This window comes from Hydractinia symbiolongicarpus, chromosome 9, assembly GCF_029227915.1.
Source record: "Hydractinia symbiolongicarpus strain clone_291-10 chromosome 9, HSymV2.1, whole genome shotgun sequence".
In the NCBI taxonomy this organism is placed as follows: domain Eukaryota; kingdom Metazoa; phylum Cnidaria; class Hydrozoa; order Anthoathecata; family Hydractiniidae; genus Hydractinia; species Hydractinia symbiolongicarpus.
In genome coordinates, this window is record NC_079883.1 from 8899961 (window position 1) to 8916780 (window position 16820).

A 16820-nucleotide genomic window follows, 5' to 3' on the forward strand; every position below is an offset into this window, starting at 1 on the left:
AAATTTTTGCTACTTAACTTGTAAATAAGCATTAAACTGCAAGTCAAAACTTTTTGTTTATAAGTAAAAAAATCGGATCGAATTCGATCCGAAAACGCCGATACGCAATTTAATTGGTTAAAAAAAAAATCTTTTGTTTAATACTTAATTATGATTGGTTAAAAAAACATGATTTCGATCCTATTTTTATGATGAAAAAACGAGTAAAGTTTATTTCGTTAACACTTACGTTAAATATTCGTACGTTTTTGTATTAACTTACAAATCAAATCGCAGTTATGTCTGGACGTGGAAAAGGTGGAAAAGCTAAGGCTAAAGCCAAGACAAGATCCTCAAGAGCTGGACTTCAATTTCCAGTCGGTAGAGTGCATAGATTCCTTCGTAGAGGGCACTATGCTAACCGAATTGGATCTGGAGCACCAGTTTACTTAGCAGCCGTCTTGGAATATTTATCTGCTGAGATATTGGAGTTGGCTGGTAACGCAGCAAGAGACAACAAAAAAGCTAGGATTATTCCAAGACATTTACAATTGGCTGTTCGTAATGATGAAGAATTAAACAAACTTTTGAGCGGTGTAACCATTGCAGCTGGTGGTGTTTTGCCAAACATTCAAGCTGTCTTACTCCCAAAGAAGAACGACAAAGGACAGAAGAAGTAAACCGCTACACTCAGAAAACAACGGCTATTTTTATAGCCACACATCTTTAAAAAAACATTGTTTTTTTCACAAAACTATAACCTTAAAGTCTAATAGATAATCCATGCATACGCCTTGTCCTAAGTAACTCAAAGAAATTAAATAAAAAAATTTGATCACAACGTCAAAATAAATTGCACGTATTTGCCCCTACTAATGTCTACGGCCATACCACGATGAACACACCCGTTCTCGTCTGATCACGGAAGTTAAGCATCGTCGGGCCGGGATAGTACTTGGATGGGGGACCGCCTGGGAACTCCCGGTGTCGTAGGCTTTTCATTTTCATTTGTTGCCTTTTCATTTCAATGGTGCTGTGATATATTTCTTGTTATAACAATTAAGGAACGTGGCGGTTGTTGAAAGTGTTTCCTATGACATTTTCCTACGACATTTTCAGGTGATAGTACGAGAAAAAAGAGCTTTCAAATGCATACAAACTCGATCTATTGCCGATCATCCAATAACCCTGACGGAATGGCAAATAAAATAAAATTCCGCCGCCTTCCGAGGACTTATATCGCAATCACGTTTCGTAACAGCCAAGCGAGGTTTTACCTTAGCGTTTAAGTCACCACCGACATTTGGCCGCGCAACTTTTCTAAGCTCATTCATTTTGACTTAAGGAGGGGGCGAGCGCGGACGCAGGCCCCCACTACCAGAAATTGTACGGTCGAGTTACTGACGTTTGCAGTAATCGCAGAGGTCAGCCCAAGCGTAGTGCAATGCAAGAGCCTCACTCTGGAAGAAAACCCTCATTGATCAGTCTTTACTTCCCCGTCAGGTAAGTATGAGTTGGAACTGCACCGTAGCATGAGGGTACCCTTCAAAGTTTGTTAATGCTTGTGGCTTGAGTGTGTTATAAACTGCCGTGTCGCGGGGCATAGGCTGTATTCTCCCCCAGTGTACGCGTTTTGTTCCCGCCGTAGACTATGCAGAGTGCCGTCGGAAAGAGGACTGCTATTATTCTTTTATTGCTTATGTGGGCCGCCATCGGTAATAGTGCAACACCAAGGCAACCCGTGGTCACGGCGTGAATGAATCCACCTCCATGACCCAAGGCCAAAAATCAGATTAATATACTGACCATTCAGAGAATGGCCTACCAGATATTAAACTGATAAGAACAGATACTACACTTGATCTTAGCCATTAGGCCGAGAAGCGATAAAGAACAAGCGTTGCCATGATAGGCATCGTCCACACACCGTAACTGCTTGTGGAGCATGTCACGTTACTGTAAAGCTTACAACTGTCACCGCGTACGGATGGACGGCGACATAGTAAAAATCACGGCTGTTGATTTAGCCGTAGGATGGAGAGCGACTGTAGCGAGTGGATGGTAACTTACATGAATGCTAACAAAGGCGACGATACTAAGTGCGTGATATTACTTTCCAATATGACTGCGTACATTCCGTTTATCAACGCATTACGCCAGAACGTGCGCGCGCGTTACACAGTAGACCATGCAGCCGAAATGCGACAGTGCGACCCTGCCAGGAGTCGAACCTGGAATCCCCTGATTCGTAGTCAGATGCCTTATCCATTGGGCCACAGGGCGATGCTTATGACTTCGCCCCATCGTTATTTTGGCTTGCGCATTCGTTTTACTTACGACAGAATTCTTCGTGTTTGTAGCCATGAAAGAAAGGGACTTCTGTGAGTGAATTTTTTTACTGTGGTCTAATAAAAAAGTCGAAACGCAGTGCCCAATATATGAATTGCTCCTAATAGCCGGAAACAGGCCGTGTCGATGATGTAGGCCGACATACGCAACGCAAACCAAAGAACGCTTTATGAAAATCCTAACACGGGCGCGGAAGAAGCCCAAATTAACAGAGTAGATGTAATGCTGAAGACCTCAAACTCCAGCAGCTTCTCTTTCAGACTATTGCGTCGTGCTACAAATAAAAATTAACATGCTTTCGCATAGTCGCGGCTCCCAAAACGGACATTATACGATGTACAGAAACACACATTTCTGTTTTCGCGCCAAATCAATTCCCGGGAGTGGTACTTTTACGTCCGCATACTTCGCACCGTCTTAAATTATATCTCATTTACACGGTAATGTTTAGTATACTTCTACTGTGATAACAAGCATCGTTTATCGTTGGATTGTTGTAAGAAAACATTAAAAATGAGTGAAGCAGCTTCTCCAAAGAAAATCGCACCCAAGAAGAAACCTGCTGCAAAGAAGACAGCTGATCACCCTAAATATGTGGACATGATCAAGGCTGCTATCGCTACCCTAAAGGAACGCGGTGGTTCATCTCGCCAAGCTATTACAAAATATATTCATGCAAATTACAAAGTTGCTGAAAACTCAGATCATCATCTGAAAATGGCTCTTAAACGAGGAGTAACATCAGGCGATTTGATTCAAACTAAAGGCACTGGTGCTTCTGGATCATTCAAGCTAGGTCAGGTAAAAAAAGAAAAACCTAAGAAAAAGGCCGCAGCAAAAAAGCCAACGGCAAAGAAGCCTACTGCAAAGAAAAGTACACCAAAAAAGAAGCCAGCAAAGAAGAGCACGCCAAAGAAAGCAGCAAAGAAGCCTGCCACAAAGAAAGCCTCGGCTAAGAAACCAGCAGCTAAGAAACCCACAAAGAAGCCTGTTGCTAAAAAACCTGCAGCAAAGAAGGTCAAAAAGACTCCCAAAAAGGCAGCAAAGAAGACCGCAAAAAAATAATTTGTGTGTATCTGGCTATTACATTAACAAACGGCTATTTTTATAGCCACACATTTACAAAAAAACATTATCTTGGTACAAAGTTAAACTTGTTTAAGTCACTTAAACAGTTAAAAAAGAGTAATTTTAAGATTAGATTCCCTAAGTTTAAGTATTTTCGTTTTTAAATTTCTTATTTTCTTGCTTTTACTTTTCTTGCCCTTCATATTTTTAACATTGTCAAACTTTATGTAGCATAAAATTTTTATGTAGCATAAAATTTAAACAGAAAGCAGAACAAAGTTTGATATAAAAAGCTAGCCGTAATATTTTTTATGGATGTGTGGCTATAAAAATAGCCGTTTTTTGTTTGGTAAGATGCTTAGGCACGTTCCCCACGAATTCTTCTTGCCAACTGGATGTCTTTAGGCATGATTGTAACTCGTTTTGCGTGAATGGCACACAAGTTAGTATCCTCGAACAAGCCAACAAGGTACGCTTCAGAAGCCTCTTGCAGAGCCATAACGGCTGTGCTCTGGAATCGCAGATCTGTTTTGAAGTCCTGAGCAATTTCTCGCACAAGACGCTGGAAAGGCAACTTGCGGATCAAGAGCTCGGTTGACTTCTGGTATCTTCTGATTTCTCTGAGAGCAACTGTACCAGGTCTGTAACGATGTGGTTTTTTCACTCCTCCAGTAGCTGGTGCGCTTTTCCTCGCAGCTTTAGTGGCGAGTTGTTTTCGTGGAGCCTTTCCTCCAGTAGATTTACGTGCAGTTTGCTTTGTACGAGCCATATTTTAAGAAGTCGATGTAGTACGGATACACAAGACGGTCTAAAATGCACTATCGCGCCAAAGTTTTATTTCTCATATTGATTGACAGCTAAGGTTCAAAACAAACCATTTGATTGGTGCTAAGAAAGTAATTTCTGATTGGCTGCATAATGACATTACGCTCATTACTTTAACATTTTTATAAAATCTGTGTTTTTTGGCTACGGGAAAACGGCTGTATCTTCTGATACACAAAAGCTTTTGACTTTTTTTTTTTTTAGTAAGTGAAAGAAAGGGACTTCTGTGAGTGAATTTTTTTACTGTGGTCTAATAAAAAAGTCGAAACGCAGTGCCCAATATATGAATTGCTCCTAATAGCCGGAAACAGGCCGTGTCGATGATGTAGGCCGACATACGCAACGCAAACCAAAGAACGCTTTATGAAAATCCTAACACGAGCGCGGAAGAAGCCCAAATTAACAGACTAGATGTAATGCTGAAGACCTCAAACTCCAGCAGCTTCTCTTGCAGACTATTGCGTCGTACTACAAATAAAAATTAACATGCTTTCGCATAGTCGCGGCACCCAAAACGGACATTATACGATGTACAGAAACACACATTTCTGTTTTCGCGCCAAATCAATTCCCGGGAGTGGTACTTTTACGTCCGCATACTTCGCACCGTCTTAAATTATATCTCATTTACACGGTAATGTTTAGTATACTTCTACTGTGATAACAAGCATCGTTTATCGTTGGATTGTTGTAAGAAAACATTAAAAATGAGTGAAGCAGCTTCTCCAAAGAAAATCGCACCCAAGAAGAAACCTGCTGCAAAGAAGACAGCTGATCACCCTAAATATGTGGACATGATCAAGGCTGCTATCGCTACCCTAAAGGAACGCGGTGGTTCATCTCGCCAAGCTATTACAAAATATATTCATGCAAATTACAAAGTTGCTGAAAACTCAGATCATCATCTGAAAATGGCTCTTAAACGAGGAGTAACATCAGGCGATTTGATTCAAACTAAAGGCACTGGTGCTTCTGGATCATTCAAGCTAGGTCAGGTAAAAAAAGAAAAACCTAAGAAAAAGGCCGCAGCAAAAAAGCCAACGGCAAAGAAGCCTACTGCAAAGAAAAGTACACCAAAAAAGAAGCCAGCAAAGAAGAGCACGCCAAAGAAAGCAGCAAAGAAGCCTGCCACAAAGAAAGCCTCGGCTAAGAAACCAGCAGCTAAGAAACCCACAAAGAAGCCTGTTGCTAAAAAACCTGCAGCAAAGAAGGTCAAAAAGACTCCCAAAAAGGCAGCAAAGAAGACCGCAAAAAAATAATTTGTGTGTATCTGGCTATTACATTAACAAACGGCTATTTTTATAGCCACACATTTACAAAAAAACATTATCTTGGTACAAAGTTAAACTTGTTTAAGTCACTTAAACAGTTAAAAAAGAGTAAATTTAAGATTAGATTCCCTAAGTTTAAGTATTTTCGTTTTTAAATTTCTTATTTTCTTGCTTTTACTTTTCTTGCCCTTCATATTTTTAACATTGTCAAACTTTATGTAGCATAAAATTTTTATGTAGCATAAAATTTAAACAGAAAGCAGGACAAAGTTTGATATAAAAAGCTAGCCGTAATATTTTTTATGGATGTGTGGCTATAAAAATAGCCGTTTTTTGTTTGGTAAGATGCTTAGGCACGTTCCCCACGAATTCTTCTTGCCAACTGGATGTCTTTAGGCATGATTGTAACTCGTTTTGCGTGAATGGCACACAAGTTAGTATCCTCGAACAAGCCAACAAGGTACGCTTCAGAAGCCTCTTGCAGAGCCATAACGGCTGTGCTCTGGAATCGCAGATCTGTTTTGAAGTCCTGAGCAATTTCTCGCACAAGACGCTGGAAAGGCAACTTGCGGATCAAGAGCTCGGTTGACTTCTGGTATCTTCTGATTTCTCTGAGAGCAACTGTACCAGGTCTGTAACGATGTGGTTTTTTCACTCCTCCAGTAGCTGGTGCGCTTTTCCTCGCAGCTTTAGTGGCGAGTTGTTTTCGTGGAGCCTTTCCTCCAGTAGATTTACGTGCAGTTTGCTTTGTACGAGCCATATTTTAAGAAGTCGATGTAGTACGGATACACAAGACGGTCTAAAATGCACTATCGCGCCAAAGTTTTATTTCTCATATTGATTGACAGCTAAGGTTCAAAACAAACCATTTGATTGGTGCTAAGAAAGTAATTTCTGATTGGCTGCATAATGACATTACGCTCATTACTTTAACATTTTTATAAAATCTGTGTTTTTTGGCTACGGGAAAACGGCTGTATCTTCTGATACACAAAAGCTTTTGACTTTTTTTTTTTTTAGTAAGTAGCAGAAGGTTTGGCGAATTCCAACGATGCCAAATTTATTGCCTTACTGAAACATTAAGACCACGAATTTTTAAAAAAACTACAGTTTTACTTAAAAAAATGTACAAAATGTTCGGAACATTTTGTAATGACGCAACTCTATTGGTTAATTAGGGTGTTTCCACGAGCAGTAGGTAATTTTATGGCCTCTTTTTAAAGCTGTCTGAATTCTGTTAACTCAAACGTTGTTTTTGTACTCGTTCTGTACGCAACTATATCAATATGTCTGGACGCGGAAAAGGAGGTAAAGGATTGGGAAAAGGAGGTGCTAAACGTCACCGAAAAATTCTTCGTGATAACATTCAGGGAATCACAAAACCTGCTATTCGGCGTCTTGCTCGACGAGGTGGTGTCAAACGTATCTCTGGCCTTATCTATGAGGAAACCAGAGGTGTACTGAAGGTTTTCTTAGAGAATGTTATTCGTGATGCTGTAACCTACACAGAGCACGCTAAACGCAAGACCGTTACCGCTATGGATGTTGTTTATGCCTTAAAACGTCAAGGAAGAACTCTTTACGGATTCGGAGGTTAAGCGTTGTCATTGCTCAACAAAAACGGCTATTTTTATAGCCACAAATCTTTTAAAACATTACTTTGTGCACGCTTCCAAATTACACAATGTGTAAAGTCTTGTCACAGTTACATTTATTGCTATACGATACTATGTCATATATGACACAAAAAAAATTTAGAAATACTTTGTAGGGTTAATTTGCCTGGGAGTGTTTCCGTGAAAAGCTGGGTTAAGTTAAATGTAAGCAATAACATGGATCAATGTACTTGTCTTTTCTGCAAGTACAGCTAATAATACGTATGAAAAGTGAAGCTAATCCACACACACATGGGGAAGTATTTTAAATGTAGGCTAGTGTTCTTAAGCACATTATTTAGAAGTTTTATTAACTTCGGTTAACTTGTAGTGACGCCAAGTAAATGTTTTTTTAAAGATGTGTGGTCTTAAAAAAGACCGTTTGTGTTTGGTAGACGTTGGTTTACTTGCTGCTTGTGTATTTTGTGACGGCTTTTGTTCCTTCACTGACTGCGTGTTTTGCAAGTTCTCCAGGCAAGAGAAGACGTACTGCGGTTTGAATTTCACGAGAAGAGATGGTCGACTTTTTGTTTTGAAGAGCCAAACGCGAAGCTTCGGAAGCAATGCGCTCAAAGATGTCGTTGACAAATGAGTTCATGATGCTCATAGCTTTGCTTGAAACTCCGACATCTGGGTGAACTTGTTTCAAAACATTGTAGATGTAAATAGCATAACTTTCCTTTCTCTTTCTCTTGCGTTTCTTTTCACCAGTTCCACCAATCTTTCCTCCTTTTTTGCCGGCTCTTTTTTCACCTTTCTTGGCTACTTTAGGTGCCTGTTTTCCTCCTTTAGCTGCTGCGTCAGACATGGTTAAAAATTTTTGCTACTTAACTTGTAAATAAGCATTAAACTGCAAGTCAAAACTTTTTGTTTATAAGTAAAAAAATCGGATCGAATTCGATCCGAAAACGCCGATACGCAATTTAATTGGTTAAAAAAAAAATCTTTTGTTTAATACTTAATTATGATTGGTTAAAAAAACATGATTTCGATCCTATTTTTATGATGAAAAAACGAGTAAAGTTTATTTCGTTAACACTTACGTTAAATATTCGTACGTTTTTGTATTAACTTACAAATCAAATCGCAGTTATGTCTGGACGTGGAAAAGGTGGAAAAGCTAAGGCTAAAGCCAAGACAAGATCCTCAAGAGCTGGACTTCAATTTCCAGTCGGTAGAGTGCATAGATTCCTTCGTAGAGGGCACTATGCTAACCGAATTGGATCTGGAGCACCAGTTTACTTAGCAGCCGTCTTGGAATATTTATCTGCTGAGATATTGGAGTTGGCTGGTAACGCAGCAAGAGACAACAAAAAAGCTAGGATTATTCCAAGACATTTACAATTGGCTGTTCGTAATGATGAAGAATTAAACAAACTTTTGAGCGGTGTAACCATTGCAGCTGGTGGTGTTTTGCCAAACATTCAAGCTGTCTTACTCCCAAAGAAGAACGACAAAGGACAGAAGAAGTAAACCGCTACACTCAGAAAACAACGGCTATTTTTATAGCCACACATCTTTAAAAAAACATTGTTTTTTTCACAAAACTATAACCTTAAAGTCTAATAGATAATCCATGCATACGCCTTGTCCTAAGTAACTCAAAGAAATTAAATAAAAAAATTTGATCACAACGTCAAAATAAATTGCACGTATTTGCACCTACTAATGTCTACGGCCATACCACGATGAACACACCCGTTCTCGTCTGATCACGGAAGTTAAGCATCGTCGGGCCGGGATAGTACTTGGATGGGGGACCGCCTGGGAACTCCCGGTGTCGTAGGCTTTTCATTTTCATTTGCTGTGATATATTTCTTGTTATAACAATTAAGGAACGTGGCGGTTGTTGAAAGTGTTTCCTATGACATTTTCCTACGACATTTTCAGGTGATAGTACGAGAAAAAAGAGCTTTCAAATGCATACAAACTCGATCTATTGCCGATCATCCAATAACCCTGACGGAATGGCAAATAAAATAAAATTCCGCCGCCTTCCGAGGACTTATATCGCAATCACGTTTCGTAACAGCCAAGCGAGGTTTTACCTTAGCGTTTAAGTCACCACCGACATTTGGCCGCGCAACTTTTCTAAGCTCATTCATTTTGACTTAAGGAGGGGGCGAGCGCGGACGCAGGCCCCCACTACCAGAAATTGTACGGTCGAGTTACTGACGTTTGCAGTAATCGCAGAGGTCAGCCCAAGCGTAGTGCAATGCAAGAGCCTCACTCTGGAAGAAAACCCTCATTGATCAGTCTTTACTTCCCCGTCAGGTATGTATGAGTTGGAACTGCACCGTAGCATGAGGGTACCCTTCAAAGTTTGTTAATGCTTGTGGCTTGAGTGTGTTATAAACTGCCGTGTCGCGGGGCATAGGCTGTATTCTCCCCCAGTGTACGCGTTTTGTTCCCGCCGTAGACTATGCAGAGTGCCGTCGGAAAGAGGACTGCTATTATTCTTTTATTGCTTATGTGGGCCGCCATCGGTAATAGTGCAACACCAAGGCAACCCGTGGTCACGGCGTGAATGAATCCACCTCCATGACCCAAGGCCAAAAATCAGATTAATATACTGACCATTCAGAGAATGGCCTACCAGATATTAAACTGATAAGAACAGATACTACACTTGATCTTAGCCATTAGGCCGAGAAGCGATAAAGAACAAGCGTTGCCATGATAGGCATCGTCCACACACCGTAACTGCTTGTGGAGCATGTCACGTTACTGTAAAGCTTACAACTGTCACCGCGTACGGATGGACGGCGACATAGTAAAAATCACGGCTGTTGATTTAGCCGTAGGATGGAGAGCGACTGTAGCGAGTGGATGGTAACTTACATGAATGCTAACAAAGGCGACGATACTAAGTGCGTGATATTACTTTCCAATATGTCTGCGTACATTCCGTTTATCAACGCATTACGCCAGAACGTGCGCGCGCGTTACACAGTAGACCATGCAGCCGAAATGCGACAGTGCGACCCTGCCAGGAGTCGAACCTGGAATCCCCTGATTCGTAGTCAGATGCCTTATCCATTGGGCCACAGGGCCATGCTTATGACTTCGCCCCATCGTCATTTTGGCTTGCGCATTCGTTTTACTTACGACAGAATTCTTCGTGTTTGTAGCCATGAAAGAAAGGGACTTCTGTGAGTGAATTTTTTTACTGTGGTCTAATAAAAAAGTCGAAACGCAGTGCCCAATATATGAATTGCTCCTAATAGCCGGAAACAGGCCGTGTCGATGATGTAGGCCGACATACGCAACGCAAACCAAAGAACGCTTTATGAAAATCCTAACACGAGCGCGGAAGAAGCCCAAATTAACAGACTAGATGTAATGCTGAAGACCTCAAACTCCAGCAGCTTCTCTTGCAGACTATTGCGTCGTACTACAAATAAAAATTAACATGCTTTCGCATAGTCGCGGCACCCAAAACGGACATTATACGATGTACAGAAACACACATTTCTGTTTTCGCGCCAAATCAATTCCCGGGAGTGGTACTTTTACGTCCGCATACTTCGCACCGTCTTAAATTATATCTCATTTACACGGTAATGTTTAGTATACTTCTACTGTGATAACAAGCATCGTTTATCGTTGGATTGTTGTAAGAAAACATTAAAAATGAGTGAAGCAGCTTCTCCAAAGAAAATCGCACCCAAGAAGAAACCTGCTGCAAAGAAGACAGCTGATCACCCTAAATATGTGGACATGATCAAGGCTGCTATCGCTACCCTAAAGGAACGCGGTGGTTCATCTCGCCAAGCTATTACAAAATATATTCATGCAAATTACAAAGTTGCTGAAAACTCAGATCATCATCTGAAAATGGCTCTTAAACGAGGAGTAACATCAGGCGATTTGATTCAAACTAAAGGCACTGGTGCTTCTGGATCATTCAAGCTAGGTCAGGTAAAAAAAGAAAAACCTAAGAAAAAGGCCGCAGCAAAAAAGCCAACGGCAAAGAAGCCTACTGCAAAGAAAAGTACACCAAAAAAGAAGCCAGCAAAGAAGAGCACGCCAAAGAAAGCAGCAAAGAAGCCTGCCACAAAGAAAGCCTCGGCTAAGAAACCAGCAGCTAAGAAACCCACAAAGAAGCCTGTTGCTAAAAAACCTGCAGCAAAGAAGGTCAAAAAGACTCCCAAAAAGGCAGCAAAGAAGACCGCAAAAAAATAATTTGTGTGTATCTGGCTATTACATTAACAAACGGCTATTTTTATAGCCACACATTTACAAAAAAACATTATCTTGGTACAAAGTTAAACTTGTTTAAGTCACTTAAACAGTTAAAAAAGAGTAAATTTAAGATTAGATTCCCTAAGTTTAAGTATTTTCGTTTTTAAATTTCTTATTTTCTTGCTTTTACTTTTCTTGCCCTTCATATTTTTAACATTGTCAAACTTTATGTAGCATAAAATTTTTATGTAGCATAAAATTTAAACAGAAAGCAGGACAAAGTTTGATATAAAAAGCTAGCCGTAATATTTTTTATGGATGTGTGGCTATAAAAATAGCCGTTTTTTGTTTGGTAAGATGCTTAGGCACGTTCCCCACGAATTCTTCTTGCCAACTGGATGTCTTTAGGCATGATTGTAACTCGTTTTGCGTGAATGGCACACAAGTTAGTATCCTCGAACAAGCCAACAAGGTACGCTTCAGAAGCCTCTTGCAGAGCCATAACGGCTGTGCTCTGGAATCGCAGATCTGTTTTGAAGTCCTGAGCAATTTCTCGCACAAGACGCTGGAAAGGCAACTTGCGGATCAAGAGCTCGGTTGACTTCTGGTATCTTCTGATTTCTCTGAGAGCAACTGTACCAGGTCTGTAACGATGTGGTTTTTTCACTCCTCCAGTAGCTGGTGCGCTTTTCCTCGCAGCTTTAGTGGCGAGTTGTTTTCGTGGAGCCTTTCCTCCAGTAGATTTACGTGCAGTTTGCTTTGTACGAGCCATATTTTAAGAAGTCGATGTAGTACGGATACACAAGACGGTCTAAAATGCACTATCGCGCCAAAGTTTTATTTCTCATATTGATTGACAGCTAAGGTTCAAAACAAACCATTTGATTGGTGCTAAGAAAGTAATTTCTGATTGGCTGCATAATGACATTACGCTCATTACTTTAACATTTTTATAAAATCTGTGTTTTTTGGCTACGGGAAAACGGCTGTATCTTCTGATACACAAAAGCTTTTGACTTTTTTTTTTTTTAGTAAGTAGCAGAAGGTTTGGCGAATTCCAACGATGCCAAATTTATTGCCTTACTGAAACATTAAGACCACGAATTTTTAAAAAAACTACAGTTTTACTTAAAAAAATGTACAAAATGTTCGGAACATTTTGTAATGACGCAACTCTATTGGTTAATTAGGGTGTTTCCACGAGCAGTAGGTAATTTTATGGCCTCTTTTTAAAGCTGTCTGAATTCTGTTAACTCAAACGTTGTTTTTGTACTCGTTCTGTACGCAACTATATCAATATGTCTGGACGCGGAAAAGGAGGTAAAGGATTGGGAAAAGGAGGTGCTAAACGTCACCGAAAAATTCTTCGTGATAACATTCAGGGAATCACAAAACCTGCTATTCGGCGTCTTGCTCGACGAGGTGGTGTCAAACGTATCTCTGGCCTTATCTATGAGGAAACCAGAGGTGTACTGAAGGTTTTCTTAGAGAATGTTATTCGTGATGCTGTAACCTACACAGAGCACGCTAAACGCAAGACCGTTACCGCTATGGATGTTGTTTATGCCTTAAAACGTCAAGGAAGAACTCTTTACGGATTCGGAGGTTAAGCGTTGTCATTGCTCAACAAAAACGGCTATTTTTATAGCCACAAATCTTTTAAAACATTACTTTGTGCACGCTTCCAAATTACACAATGTGTAAAGTCTTGTCACAGTTACATTTATTGCTATACGATACTATGTCATATATGACACAAAAAAAATTTAGAAATACTTTGTAGGGTTAATTTGCCTGGGAGTGTTTCCGTGAAAAGCTGGGTTAAGTTAAATGTAAGCAATAACATGGATCAATGTACTTGTCTTTTCTGCAAGTACAGCTAATAATACGTATGAAAAGTGAAGCTAATCCACACACACATGGGGAAGTATTTTAAATGTAGGCTAGTGTTCTTAAGCACATTATTTAGAAGTTTTATTAACTTCGGTTAACTTGTAGTGACGCCAAGTAAATGTTTTTTTAAAGATGTGTGGTCTTAAAAAAGACCGTTTGTGTTTGGTAGACGTTGGTTTACTTGCTGCTTGTGTATTTTGTGACGGCTTTTGTTCCTTCACTGACTGCGTGTTTTGCAAGTTCTCCAGGCAAGAGAAGACGTACTGCGGTTTGAATTTCACGAGAAGAGATGGTCGACTTTTTGTTTTGAAGAGCCAAACGCGAAGCTTCGGAAGCAATGCGCTCAAAGATGTCGTTGACAAATGAGTTCATGATGCTCATAGCTTTGCTTGAAACTCCGACATCTGGGTGAACTTGTTTCAAAACATTGTAGATGTAAATAGCATAACTTTCCTTTCTCTTTCTCTTGCGTTTCTTTTCACCAGTTCCACCAATCTTTCCTCCTTTTTTGCCGGCTCTTTTTTCACCTTTCTTGGCTACTTTAGGTGCCTGTTTTCCTCCTTTAGCTGCTGCGTCAGACATGGTTAAAAATTTTTGCTACTTAACTTGTAAATAAGCATTAAACTGCAAGTCAAAACTTTTTGTTTATAAGTAAAAAAATCGGATCGAATTCGATCCGAAAACGCCGATACGCAATTTAATTGGTTAAAAAAAAAATCTTTTGTTTAATACTTAATTATGATTGGTTAAAAAAACATGATTTCGATCCTATTTTTATGATGAAAAAACGAGTAAAGTTTATTTCGTTAACACTTACGTTAAATATTCGTACGTTTTTGTATTAACTTACAAATCAAATCGCAGTTATGTCTGGACGTGGAAAAGGTGGAAAAGCTAAGGCTAAAGCCAAGACAAGATCCTCAAGAGCTGGACTTCAATTTCCAGTCGGTAGAGTGCATAGATTCCTTCGTAGAGGGCACTATGCTAACCGAATTGGATCTGGAGCACCAGTTTACTTAGCAGCCGTCTTGGAATATTTATCTGCTGAGATATTGGAGTTGGCTGGTAACGCAGCAAGAGACAACAAAAAAGCTAGGATTATTCCAAGACATTTACAATTGGCTGTTCGTAATGATGAAGAATTAAACAAACTTTTGAGCGGTGTAACCATTGCAGCTGGTGGTGTTTTGCCAAACATTCAAGCTGTCTTACTCCCAAAGAAGAACGACAAAGGACAGAAGAAGTAAACCGCTACACTCAGAAAACAACGGCTATTTTTATAGCCACACATCTTTAAAAAAACATTGTTTTTTTCACAAAACTATAACCTTAAAGTCTAATAGATAATCCATGCATACGCCTTGTCCTAAGTAACTCAAAGAAATTAAATAAAAAAATTTGATCACAACGTCAAAATAAATTGCACGTATTTGCACCTACTAATGTCTACGGCCATACCACGATGAACACACCCGTTCTCGTCTGATCACGGAAGTTAAGCATCGTCGGGCCGGGATAGTACTTGGATGGGGGACCGCCTGGGAACTCCCGGTGTCGTAGGCTTTTCATTTTCATTTGCTGTGATATATTTCTTGTTATAACAATTAAGGAACGTGGCGGTTGTTGAAAGTGTTTCCTATGACATTTTCCTACGACATTTTCAGGTGATAGTACGAGAAAAAAGAGCTTTCAAATGCATACAAACTCGATCTATTGCCGATCATCCAATAACCCTGACGGAATGGCAAATAAAATAAAATTCCGCCGCCTTCCGAGGACTTATATCGCAATCACGTTTCGTAACAGCCAAGCGAGGTTTTACCTTAGCGTTTAAGTCACCACCGACATTTGGCCGCGCAACTTTTCTAAGCTCATTCATTTTGACTTAAGGAGGGGGCGAGCGCGGACGCAGGCCCCCACTACCAGAAATTGTACGGTCGAGTTACTGACGTTTGCAGTAATCGCAGAGGTCAGCCCAAGCGTAGTGCAATGCAAGAGCCTCACTCTGGAAGAAAACCCTCATTGATCAGTCTTTACTTCCCCGTCAGGTAAGTATGAGTTGGAACTGCACCGTAGCATGAGGGTACCCTTCAAAGTTTGTTAATGCTTGTGGCTTGAGTGTGTTATAAACTGCCGTGTCGCGGGGCATAGGCTGTATTCTCCCCCAGTGTACGCGTTTTGTTCCCGCCGTAGACTATGCAGAGTGCCGTCGGAAAGAGGACTGCTATTATTCTTTTATTGCTTATGTGGGCCGCCATCGGTAATAGTGCAACACCAAGGCAACCCGTGGTCACGGCGTGAATGAATCCACCTCCATGACCCAAGGCCAAAAATCAGATTAATATACTGACCATTCAGAGAATGGCCTACCAGATATTAAACTGATAAGAACAGATACTACACTTGATCTTAGCCATTAGGCCGAGAAGCGATAAAGAACAAGCGTTGCCATGATAGGCATCGTCCACACACCGTAACTGCTTGTGGAGCATGTCACGTTACTGTAAAGCTTACAACTGTCACCGCGTACGGATGGACGGCGACATAGTAAAAATCACGGCTGTTGATTTAGCCGTAGGATGGAGAGCGACTGTAGCGAGTGGATGGTAACTTACATGAATGCTAACAAAGGCGACGATACTAAGTGCGTGATATTACTTTCCAATATGTCTGCGTACATTCCGTTTATCAACGCATTACGCCAGAACGTGCGCGCGCGTTACACAGTAGACCATGCAGCCGAAATGCGACAGTGCGACCCTGCCAGGAGTCGAACCTGGAATCCCCTGATTCGTAGTCAGATGCCTTATCCATTGGGCCACAGGGCCATGCTTATGACTTCGCCCCATCGTCATTTTGGCTTGCGCATTCGTTTTACTTACGACAGAATTCTTCGTGTTTGTAGCCATGAAAGAAAGGGACTTCTGTGAGTGAATTTTTTTACTGTGGTCTAATAAAAAAGTCGAAACGCAGTGCCCAATATATGAATTGCTCCTAATAGCCGGAAACAGGCCGTGTCGATGATGTAGGCCGACATACGCAACGCAAACCAAAGAACGCTTTATGAAAATCCTAACACGAGCGCGGAAGAAGCCCAAATTAACAGACTAGATGTAATGCTGAAGACCTCAAACTCCAGCAGCTTCTCTTGCAGACTATTGCGTCGTACTACAAATAAAAATTAACATGCTTTCGCATAGTCGCGGCACCCAAAACGGACATTATACGATGTACAGAAACACACATTTCTGTTTTCGCGCCAAATCAATTCCCGGGAGTGGTACTTTTACGTCCGCATACTTCGCACCGTCTTAAATTATATCTCATTTACACGGTAATGTTTAGTATACTTCTACTGTGATAACAAGCATCGTTTATCGTTGGATTGTTGTAAGAAAACATTAAAAATGAGTGAAGCAGCTTCTCCAAAGAAAATCGCACCCAAGAAGAAACCTGCTGCAAAGAAGACAGCTGATCACCCTAAATATGTGGACATGATCAAGGCTGCTATCGCTACCCTAAAGGAACGCGGTGGTTCATCTCGCCAAGCTATTACAAAATATATTCATGCAAATTACAAAGTTGCTGAAAACTC

The 16820-nt window shown here is 40.6% G+C and overlaps 11 non-coding genes across 11 annotated transcripts; 3 read left to right on the forward strand and 8 right to left on the reverse strand.

The window, feature by feature from the left end:
• Nucleotides 1-856: 856 nt before the first annotated feature.
• On the forward strand, nucleotides 857-975 carry LOC130661393 (5S ribosomal RNA). The gene has a single exon (XR_008988586.1). It is a non-coding gene; the product is annotated as a 5S ribosomal RNA (ribosomal RNA).
• Nucleotides 976-1325: 350 nt separating this feature from the next.
• LOC130659791 (U1 spliceosomal RNA) lies at nucleotides 1326-1490 on the reverse strand. Its single transcript, XR_008986995.1, has one exon. It is a non-coding gene; the product is annotated as a U1 spliceosomal RNA (small nuclear RNA).
• Nucleotides 1491-1675: 185 nt separating this feature from the next.
• On the reverse strand, nucleotides 1676-1867 carry LOC130660844 (U2 spliceosomal RNA). Its single transcript, XR_008988040.1, has one exon. It is a non-coding gene; the product is annotated as a U2 spliceosomal RNA (small nuclear RNA).
• A 6950-nt stretch (nucleotides 1868-8817) lies between these two features.
• Nucleotides 8818-8936, forward strand: LOC130661405 (5S ribosomal RNA). Its single transcript, XR_008988598.1, has one exon. It is a non-coding gene; the product is annotated as a 5S ribosomal RNA (ribosomal RNA).
• Nucleotides 8937-9264: 328 nt separating this feature from the next.
• On the reverse strand, nucleotides 9265-9429 carry LOC130660441 (U1 spliceosomal RNA). The gene has a single exon (XR_008987641.1). It is a non-coding gene; the product is annotated as a U1 spliceosomal RNA (small nuclear RNA).
• A 185-nt stretch (nucleotides 9430-9614) lies between these two features.
• LOC130660845 (U2 spliceosomal RNA) lies at nucleotides 9615-9806 on the reverse strand. Its single transcript, XR_008988041.1, has one exon. It is a non-coding gene; the product is annotated as a U2 spliceosomal RNA (small nuclear RNA).
• Nucleotides 9807-10128: 322 nt separating this feature from the next.
• Nucleotides 10129-10201, reverse strand: Trnar-acg (transfer RNA arginine (anticodon ACG)). The gene has a single exon. It is a non-coding gene; the product is annotated as a tRNA-Arg (tRNA).
• A 4468-nt stretch (nucleotides 10202-14669) lies between these two features.
• On the forward strand, nucleotides 14670-14788 carry LOC130661418 (5S ribosomal RNA). Its single transcript, XR_008988610.1, has one exon. It is a non-coding gene; the product is annotated as a 5S ribosomal RNA (ribosomal RNA).
• Nucleotides 14789-15116: 328 nt separating this feature from the next.
• LOC130659792 (U1 spliceosomal RNA) lies at nucleotides 15117-15281 on the reverse strand. The gene has a single exon (XR_008986996.1). It is a non-coding gene; the product is annotated as a U1 spliceosomal RNA (small nuclear RNA).
• A 185-nt stretch (nucleotides 15282-15466) lies between these two features.
• On the reverse strand, nucleotides 15467-15658 carry LOC130660846 (U2 spliceosomal RNA). The gene has a single exon (XR_008988043.1). It is a non-coding gene; the product is annotated as a U2 spliceosomal RNA (small nuclear RNA).
• A 322-nt stretch (nucleotides 15659-15980) lies between these two features.
• Nucleotides 15981-16053, reverse strand: Trnar-acg (transfer RNA arginine (anticodon ACG)). Its single transcript has one exon. It is a non-coding gene; the product is annotated as a tRNA-Arg (tRNA).
• Nucleotides 16054-16820: the final 767 nt, after the last annotated feature.